This window comes from Aquarana catesbeiana, linkage group LG09 (genome assembly GCF_042186555.1).
Source record: "Aquarana catesbeiana isolate 2022-GZ linkage group LG09, ASM4218655v1, whole genome shotgun sequence".
Classification (NCBI taxonomy): Eukaryota; Metazoa; Chordata; class Amphibia; order Anura; family Ranidae; genus Aquarana; species Aquarana catesbeiana.
Genome location: NC_133332.1, coordinates 102,201,948 through 102,212,529, shown reverse-complemented (window position 1 = coordinate 102,212,529; position 10,582 = coordinate 102,201,948). Strand labels below are relative to the sequence as shown.

Genomic DNA, 10,582 nt, shown 5'->3' with positions numbered 1-10,582 from the left:
CACCGAGTAAATTGATACCTAACGTCATGCTTCAAAATTGCGCCCGCTCGTGGAATGGCGACAAACTTTGACACTTCAAAATCTCCATGGGCGATGTTTACAAATTTCTACAGGTTACCAGTTTTGAGTTAAAGAGGAGGTCTTTTGCTAGAATTATTGCTCTCGCTCTAATGATCATGGTGATATCTCACATGTGTGGTTTGAACACCGTTCACATATATGGGCGCGACTTATGTATGCTTATGTATTATCAATCAACTGTGTTTACTCTTTTTAAATCATAATGACAACAGAAACTTGCCAAATGACCCCGATCAAAAGTTTACAGTTCTTAATACCGTGTATTGCCCCATTTAACATCAATATCAGCTTGAAGTCGTTTGTGGTATTTGTGGATGAGGCTCTTTATCTTCTCAGATGGTAAAGCTGCCCATTCCTCTTGGCAAAAAGCCTCCAGTTCCTGTAAATTCTTGGGCTGTCTTGCATGAACTGCACGTTTGAGATCGCCCCACAGTGGCTCAATGATATTGAGGTCAGGAGACTGAGATGGCTACTCCAGAATCTTCACTTTATTCTGCTGTAGCCAATGACAGGTCGACTTGGCCTTGTGTTTTGGATCATTGTCATGTTAGAATGTCCAAGTACGTCCCATGCGTAGCTTCCTGGCTGATGAATGCAAACGTTCCTCCAGTATTTTTTGATAACATACTACATTCATCTTGCCATCAATTTTGACCAACTTTCCTGTGCCTTTGTAGCTCACACATCCCCAAAACATCAGCGATCCACCTCTGTTTCACAGTAGGAATGGTGTACCTTTCATCATAGGCCTTGTTGACTCCTCTCCAAATGTAGCATTTATGGTTCTGGCCAAAAAGCTCAATGTTGTTCTCATCACTCCAAATGACTTTGTGCCAGAAGGTTTGAGGCTTGTCTCTGTGCTGTTTGGCGTATTGTAAGCGGGATACTTTGTGGCATTTGTGTAGTAATGGCTTTCTTCTGGTGACTCGACCATGCAGCCCATCTTTCTTCAAGTGCCTCCTTATTGTGCATCTTGAAACAGCCACACAACATGTTTTCAGAGAGTCCTGTATTTCATCTGAAGTTGTTTGTGGGTTTTTCTTTGCATCCCAAACAATTTTCCTGGCAGTTGTTGCTGAAATTTTAGTTGGTCTACGTGACTGTGGTTTGGTTTCAACAGAACCTCTCATTTTCCACTTCTTGATTAGAGTTTGAACACTGATGATTGGCAATCTCAATTTCTTTGATATCTTTTTAGATCGCTTTCCTGTTTTATACAGTTCAACTACCCTTTCCCGCAGATCCTTTGACAATTCTTTTGCTTTCCCTATGACTCAGAATCCAGAAACATCAGTGCAGCACTGGATGAGAGATGCAAGGGTCTGTCAGGACCAGAAACTCATCATTGACCTTTTATACACACACATTAATTACAAGCAAACAGATCACAGGTGAGGATGGTTACCTTTAATAGCCATTCAAACCCCTTTGTGTCAACATGTGTACATGTTATCAAGCCAAAACCACCAGGGTGTGTAAACTTTTGATCAGGGTCATTTGGGTAGTTTCTGTTGCCATTATAATTTAAAAAGAGTAAACACAGTTGATTGATAATAAATGGCTTCAAGCAAACACTAACCATGAGTGAAATAAATGTTTTTGTGTTATCATTCATATTCTCTGAAAAATGGCCAAGAAATAATAAATTATGCCAGGGTATGTAAACTTATGAGCACAACTGTACATCTTCTTTTTACATTAAAATACTGCCACTATATACCTTTTTCACTGATCTGTATACCACGATTACATGATAAACTGCAGAGTTTCTCCAGTGCTGAGAGTTCAGGTGGGAGGAGATTTCCTCTTCAACCTGTATACACGCCCACATGTGTGATGCCAATATCATGTGACCAGGCTATCTCTGAGAACAAGTATATGTTCTCTCCAGCATAAAAGACACAACTGAGCATGTGCAAGTTGGCTATGGCCTGTGTGTTAGCTAGCCTTCCCAAGCTAGACATTGCAGGAGGGGAGGATCTGTGCATACAGGATAAAACAGCCTTTTTACACAATGCAGAGGATTAACCCCTTAAGTTCCACAGTGAGTATAACAAGCATGCTATGTTGCATGTATAGAAGGGGTGCGCATCTTCACTGGTCTCACGATTCGATTCGATTACGATTATCTGGTCAACGATTCGATTTCACGATGCATCACGATTACTGATGTGCTCCCACTTCCGCATGGGCCGCCTAGGCGGCCCTTCCTCCCTGCAATCTTCTGCGATACATCACAGTTCCCAGAAGATTGCCTGGCTGTGCAGGACAGTGCATTGAGACAGGCGCACCTGGCTGTGAAGCTGCAAGCTGTCACAGCCGGATGCCCACAGTAGTATTGCCAGTGACGTGGACAGGCAGGGGAGAGAATGGAGGGTTTGGGTGGCCACGCCACTGGATTGTGGGACAGGTGAGTGTCTTTTTATTAAAAGTCAGAAGATACACTTTTTTTGTAGCTGTTGACTTTTAATAAACAAAAAATTTACTAGGCGGCCCCTCCCTGCCAGCGATCTTCTGGGTCCCAGAAGATTGGCTGGCCAATGGCAGAGCGCAGTGTGGCTCGTGCAGTCTGCGCCCGGCTGTGAAGCCATAAGCTGTCACGGGCGGGTGTCACTGCCCACAGTAGATATGACGGCGCAGAGGAGAGGAGCGAGGCTCCGTGCGGCCGCATCGATGGACCGTGGGACAGGTGAATGTCTGATTATTAAAAGTCAGCAGCTACACTTTTTGTAGCTGCTGACTTTTAACCGCTTCAATACCGGGCCAATTCTGACACTTTGCTCCTACATGTAAAAATCATCATTTTTTTGCTAGAAAATAACATAGAACCCCCAAACATTATATATGTTTTTTTTAGCAAAGACCCTAGAGAATACAATGGCAGTTGTTGCAACTTTTTATCTCACACAGTATTTGCGCAGGAATTTTTCGAACGCGTTTTTTTGGGGAAAAAAACTGTTTTGTGTTTAAAAAAAAACCAAAACAGTAAAGTTAGCCCAATGTTTTTGCATTTTGTGAAAGATGAAGTTACGACGAGTAAATAGATACCTAACATGTCACGCTTCAAAATTGCACACGCTCGTGGAATGGCGCCAATGTTCGGTACTTAAAAATCCCCATAGGCGACGCTTGAAATTTTTTTACTGGTTACATGTTTTGAGTTACAGAGGAGGTCTAGGGCCAAAATTATTGCTCTCGCTCCAACGTTCGCGGCGATACCTCACATGTATGGTTTGAACACCGTTTTCATATGTGGGCGGGACTTACGTATGCGTTCGCTTCTGCGTGCGAGCACACGGGGACAGCGGCGCTGTCGTAACGGTGAGTCGGAGCAGGCACCGGAGGGTGGCGGACGTCCCCTCTCGCCTCCCATAGGAACGATCAAGCGGCGGAACGGCCGCTATGATCATTCCTATGGTGTAGAGATTCGCCGGCTGAAACCGGCAATATCTGAATGATGTTTGTATCTACAGGCATCATTCAGATATACCTGCTCAAAGCCAAGGATGTCATATGACGTCCTTGGTATTGAAGTGGTTAATAAACTAAAAAACGGGTGGAACTCCACTTAACGTAGTGCACTAATCCGGTGCACTACAGGGTACAGGAATTCACACACACGGCTGCTGGGAGGTCAAGAGAGATTACAATCCACAACTGACAAACAGCCCTGTGAAGTTCCTGTACTACTGTCTCTGTGATGGCATTTTTAAGGGCTCCCTCGTTTGCACCTTCCAGCACACTAGGAGTTAACACAGTGTAATGTGCAAACTGGGGGGGGGGGGGGGGGGGGAGAAATAATGTCAGCACAGAGCACGTGTAGGAGCCAGTGTATGTAGAATACAAACACATTTGTACTCTACATACTGCTGTTAAAATACCTGTGTGGTAAAAAATGCAGTTATAATCCATTAAGTGCCCACTGCTGTATGTGCATTTTAAAATGAATGCAGCTTCATATCTTATTTTTTAGTCTGTGCATATAACTGTTTTTGTCAAAATAATTGTTAATAAATGCAATTGTAATCCATTAAGTGGTGACCGCTGTATGTGTTTTTCTTAAATATATGCAGCTTTATACCTCGATTTTTGTCTGTGAATAAAACTGTATAAGCCGGTCATGTGACTGCTCAGTCCAGCCCGCATCTCTCTCCCCTCAGTCTCATGTCTCTCTGTCTATCCTGACGTCAGTGGGAGTTCTCAGCCCTGCCCACCAACTGTAGCTATAAGATTAGAAGTGAGGCGGGCGGGGCTGACATCAGGAGAGACAGAGAGGAGATGGGTGGGCCGGACCGAGAAGTCACATGAGCGGCTTATACAGTTATATACACAAACTAAAAATGAGGTATGAAGCTACATATATTTAAAAAAAAACACATACAGCGATCACCACTTAATGGATTACAATTGCATTTAATAGCAAAAGCCATTTTGACAAAAATGTTCGGAGCACACTTCCGGGAGGGGCGGGGCAAGTCGGGATGACGTCACATCCAACATCGATTTTTCGGGGTGCTTGCATCGATGCCGCATCGGGGACCCCCAAATCGCAATGCATGGATGCAGCGATTAAATTCCACACCCCTAATGTACAGACAGATTTCACTGTTGTGGGTTTAGTAACAATTTAAGGAGGTTTTCCATGTTTTGAGGGCCATCAACCCCTTTAGGTGCCAAATTCTTTCTGGCAAGGCCCATGCATGCACTCTACAGTGCCTTGAAAAATATTCATACCCCTTGAAATGTTCCACATTTTGTCATGTTACAACCAAAAATGTAAATGTATTTTATTGGGATTTTATGTGATAGACCAACACAAAGGGAGACACGATTGTGAAGTGGAAAGAAAATGATAAATGGTTTTCAAAATATTTTACAAATAAATATCTGAAAAGTGTGGTGTGCATTTGTATTCATCCCCCTTTACTCCGATACCCCTAACTAAAATCTAGTGGAACCAATTGCCTTCAGAAGTCATCTAATTCGTAAATAGAGTCCACCTGTGTGTAATTTAATCTCAGTATAAATACTGCTGTTCTGTGAAGCCCTCAGAGGTTTGTTAGAGAACCTTAGTGAACAAACCGCATCACGAAGGCCAAGGAACACACCAGACAGGTTAGGAATAAAGTTGTGAAGAAGTTTAAAGCAGGGTTAGGTTATAAAAAAATATCCCAAGTTTTGAACATCTCACGGAGCACTGTTCAATCCATCATCCGAAAATGGAAAGAGTATGGCACAACTGCATACCCACCAAGACATGACTATCTACCTAAATCTACAGACCGCGCAAGAAGAGTGTTAATCAGAGAAGCAGCCAAGATGCCCATGGTAACTTTGGAGGAGTTGCAGAGATCCACAGCTCAGGTGGGAGAATCTGTTCAAAGGACAAATATTAGTCATGCACTCCACAAATCTGGCCTTTATGGAAGAGCGGCAGGAAGAAAGCCATAAGTCCAGTTTGCAGTTTACAAGAAACCATGTGGGGGACAGAGCAAACACGTGGAAGAAGGTGCTCTGGTCAGATGAGACCAAAATTGAACTTTTTGGCCTAAAAGCAAAACGCTATGCGTGGCGGAAAACTAACACTGCACATCACCCTGATCACACTATCCCCACCGTGAAACATGGTGGTGGCAGCATCATGTTGTGGGGATGCTTTTCTTCAGCAGGGACAGGGAAGCTGGTCAGAGTTGATGTGAAGATGGATGGAGCCAAATACAGGGTAATCTTAGAAGAAAACCTGTTAGAGTCTGCAAAAGACATGAGACTGGGGCGGAGGTTCACATTCCAGCAGGACAACAGTGACCCCACGATATTGCTAAAGTTTTTCAGTGAAAGGGAATTTAATAAGACAAGCGGGCATTCACTAAAATTTGAAAAAAAGCGGTTTAACCTTAAACTGTGTAGAGGGTTCATGTGACAACACTGAAGAAATTGCATTTTCCTTCAATGTAAAGTAGTGAGTGTACAGCTTGTATAACAGTGTAAATTTGCTGTCCCCTCAAAATAACTCAACACACAGTCATTAATGTCTAAACTGCTGTCAACAAAAGTGAGTACACCCCTAAGTGAAAATGTCCAAATTGGGCCCAAAGTGTCAATATTTTGTGTGGCCACCATTATTTTCCAGCACTGCCTTAACCCCCTTGGGCATGGAGTTCACCAGAGTTTCACAAGTTGCCACTGGAGTCCTCTTCTACTCCTCCATGATGACATTAAGGAGATGGTGTATGTTAGACTTTAATGGCTGTATGTTGTTATTTTGAGGGGACAGCAAATTTACACTGTTATAAAAGCTGTACACTCACTACTTTACATTGTAGCAAAGTGTAATTTCTTCAGTGTTGTCACATGATAAAATCTAATAAAATATTTACAAAAATGTGAGGGGTGTACTCACTCTTGAGAGATACTGTTCATAGATGTAATAAAGTAAAACCATATTGTATGGAAATGAGATGTTGATAGAGCCATGTGTAGAATAGAGACTGCTTCCTGTTAATCTCGACAAGTTTTGATGATAAATATGACTCATCAGGAGCGTATGCTACAAATACCACTGGCTGGGAAAAGTGATCCCCCGAGACCCCCAGATCCATCACTCTGTCTGCGCTGGGGAATTCCAGTTCAGGACGGGGGGGGGGATCTTGGTGGGGAATCTCTGCATGTCCGGCCAGGAGCACCCTTCCTTCTCCTCCTTTGGTTTCCGTAAATAGAGAAAAGGAACTCCAAAGCCATGTCCGTAATATAGGGGAAAAAAAAGAAAAAAAGGGGTAATACTGATGGTACTACCAAAATCGGACTTTATGGGCGAGGAAACAATGGAGAAAGGAACATTGCAAATAAATCATCATATTTATTGAAAAATTATACAATATACACAAATTATTGTAAAGGTAAAAACCATCATACATATGCATTATACAATTTACAGTGAGCCCTTGTGTGTCTACGCGTTTCGCCATTAGGCTTCTTCAGGACATGACCAAGGTTCAAAGACGCAACAGATAAGAGAAAGAATCTCAATATCTTGAGTTGGAGTATACCGATATAGAGATATATATATATATATATATATCAATATCTCAAAAGCCTAGGGTAGGCGATGGATATTCGTAATTCAAAATAATCGCTAGATTAGCATAGTAATTAGCGGGGGCAAGTAACGGCTTCACTGCAGGGATATAAGCAGCCAGCAGAGCAAAGATACACAGTGTATATCACGAAAAAAGGAGACCTTTAATGGATTTAAATGCTGCTTGAAGCTGGCAAAAACTGACAAGACATGCTGTGCATGAAGCATATATTGAGGAAGCGTGCCCCTGGGAGACTGGGCGCTGTACAACGTACATTAAAGGTCTCCTTTTTTTGTGATATACACTGTATATCTTTGCTCTGCTGGCCGCTTATATCCTTGCAGTGAAGCCGTTACTTGCCCCTGCTAATTACTATGCTAATCTAGCGATTATTTCGAATTATGAATATCCATCGCCTACCCTAGGCTTTTGAGAGATATATATATCAGTATACTCTAACTCAAGATATTGAGATTCTTTCTTTGCAATATTCCTTTCTCCATTGTTTCTTGGCCCATAAAGTCCGATTTTGGTAGTACCGCCAGTATTACCCCTTTTTTTCTCCTTTGGTCTCCGATAATCAGACCTGCCGCACACTGCCAGTGCTGTGATGGGCGGAGCTGGCGGTGTGATTACCGGAGACACCGGGGGGAGTGGAGCGAGCCAGAGGAGGAAGAAGGGTGCTCCTGGCCAGAGGGGGCCCGGGGAAGACAGGCCGTACATGCAGAGATTCCCCACCAAGATCCCCCCCCTCATCCTTAACTGGAATTCCGCAGCGCAGACAGGATGATGGATCTGGGGGTCTCAGGGGATCATTTTTCCTGGCCAGTGATATTTGTAGCATCCGCTCCTGATGAGTCGTATTTATCGATAAAATGCGCTGAGCTTCACCGGATGCAGTCTCTATTCCACAAAGGGCTCTATCAACATCTCATTTCCATCCAATATGGTTTTACTCTATTACATCTATGTACATTGTTTTCATGACATGATACAATTTGTTTTTATGGTCTCATTTATGTGCAATTTTGTTTTTTGCTATTCATGTGTTCTGCATGCTAAAGGATTATTACCCTTTATGTACTTACCTATTGCTATGGGGTTTCATACCCATGTAAATATATGTGTCATTACCTTTATATTTGTGTTATTGCCTGCCTCAAAGTCCCTAAACGTTCTATTTTTGTATTCAGATTAGGGATGGAGGTGCGCCTCCCCTTGTGCACCTCATTTAAAGAGGAAGAAAAATTCCTCCGCAAACTTTTACCCATAGGTAAGTCTGTAATAAGGCTTACCCATAGGTATTGAAAATATCTCCTAAACCTGTACAATTTAGGAGATATTTCCAGTGCATGCAGCCAGTGACATCACTGGCGCATGCACTCTGAAGGAACGGCCCACGGGAGCCGTTCCTTCTGAGCTCATGCCGTGAACAGCGGCTCCCGTGCGCATACGCGGGAGTGACGTCATCACGGCTTCAGCCAATTCGCAGCGCCGGAGCCCGTGAACCCGGAAGAAGCTCTGGGAAAGATGTCAGCCGTGACAACGGTATACAGGGACCACTGCAACAGCTTTGTTTTAAGGTAAGTATTTCATAATGAGCTAGTATGCAATGCATACCAGCTCATTATGCCTTTGTCTTGCAGGTTTAATTGGGGGGGGGAGATTTTTTCAGAGGTTTACAACCTCTTTAAAGTCCCCCTATATGTAGATATACATTCCCCCTCTCTTTGTATTCAGGTTAAAAACAAGGGTTTTTGTTGCATACATTTGCTAATCCACATTAAAGCCACACGGCCTCTGAAAACCGTAATCCAACTCTAAACTATCAGACTTCTCATATGTCATTTTCCCCATTTTTTTAATATAAAAAATACACTTTGCACACACTATATCATGTATATATACCTTAAAGTAATAACAAAATTATCAAATAATAGACCCACAGCTGAAGCTGGTTATGATTACTGTATGTAAATATATGTACAGTATATATTATGTAATAGATGGTATGTAATTTACTGTACACTAGAAAAACCACAAGATCTTTGAGGAAGTAAAAGAAAAATGCAACATTTATATAATACCAGATAAATATCTGTACAGGTATCTTCTGAATAACACACATATAAATATTTAAAAACACATTTGCAGCACAGTTTTCTGAAATTCTCCATAGACACGATTACTTATGGCAGTGTCAAAAAAAAAGAGAATCACATTTTTGTACAAAAATAATACAGTTAAAAAGGTACCATACACATCCAGACATTTTTGGTCAATGCAAACGTCCAACTTTTTTAAAATGCATCTGCAATAACATCACCACTTAAAACAAATACATTACAAATATACTGTAAAAGCAGAAGTGACCATTTTGAAACAAAGGCAGTTAAGGATAGTTGTCTGGTGTAAGACATGAAGATAAATGATTCTTCACACTCTGAGCAGTTCACCCGTCAGGATTCTCTCTAGTCCCTGGTTCATTATAAGGGGCAGCAGGAAATGGTCAGATAAAACAGGACCGTTCAGAAACAATAGATTTCATTTAAGATCATCAAACCCAAGTGCCCGTTCACACCGGAATCGCACAAAAAAAAAAAAGCGCTCTGCATTCTTGTGGAATTCGATTTTCAGAAATTGCACCAAAAGTAGTGCATGCAACAACATTTAAAAACGCACTGCAACCAAATTACATGGTACTGCGGTACTATGCGATCTTGTGCAGGCAAAGGCACTGCATTTGCGATCTGCGTTTGGAATCTATTGACACCTGCAGCAGATTGCACATCCAGTGTATTCAGACTCAGTGCAGGAAATGTGCACAGAACATGGGTTTCCTGTACCCCGTCCTGGTGTGAATGGGCCCTTAAGCCTATCTAAGTTTTTCAGTTGTGCAGTTTTTCAGGCATACCCGATCAGACCAGCCATAGCTCTCTATGGAGCGGAGGATGTCAGCGGACATGTGTCAGCTGATACCTGTCGGCATCCGATCCACTAAAAACAGACGGATGGGAATCCAGTCCCCATCCAACCAGCAGATCAGATGACAGTCGTATGGAAATGGACAGGCAGTAATTACCATCCGACCATCCCATAGAGAACAGCAGGCTGTGCCCGCTCCACATAGTGGAACAGACATGGACCTGTCATCCGCCTACTCAGCGGAGAGATCTCCTGTTGAGCAGGCGGATACACTTGATGGAGTCCACCCGTCTGAAAGGGACCTTAATGAACAAAAAATGGAAAAGCTTTTCACCTGCATGTTAGGCTTTTTGGAAGCAGCCAGGGAGCTGAGGATACTGCCATATGCAGATACAGGTGAGAAACCAACTTGGAACAACTAAAAGTGGAAGAGCTCTTTTTAATTCTGTTTGAGGGGAACCTATACTTTTCTATTCAAGGCAAAGTAACTGGCTTGTATG

The 10,582-nt window shown here is 42.6% G+C and overlaps 1 protein-coding gene across 3 annotated transcripts in view; it reads right to left on the bottom strand.

Annotated features, from left to right (window-relative positions):
• Positions 1-9,214: 9,214 nt before the first annotated feature.
• Positions 9,215-10,582, bottom strand: part of CETN2 (centrin 2) — a 77,566-nt gene continuing 76,198 nt past the window's right edge. For all 3 annotated transcript variants that reach the window (XM_073599104.1, XM_073599103.1, XM_073599105.1), the window contains exon 5: positions 9,215-10,582. This exon is cut by the window's right edge and continues 2,009 nt beyond it. The gene's annotated coding sequence lies outside the window, so the exon portion shown is untranslated.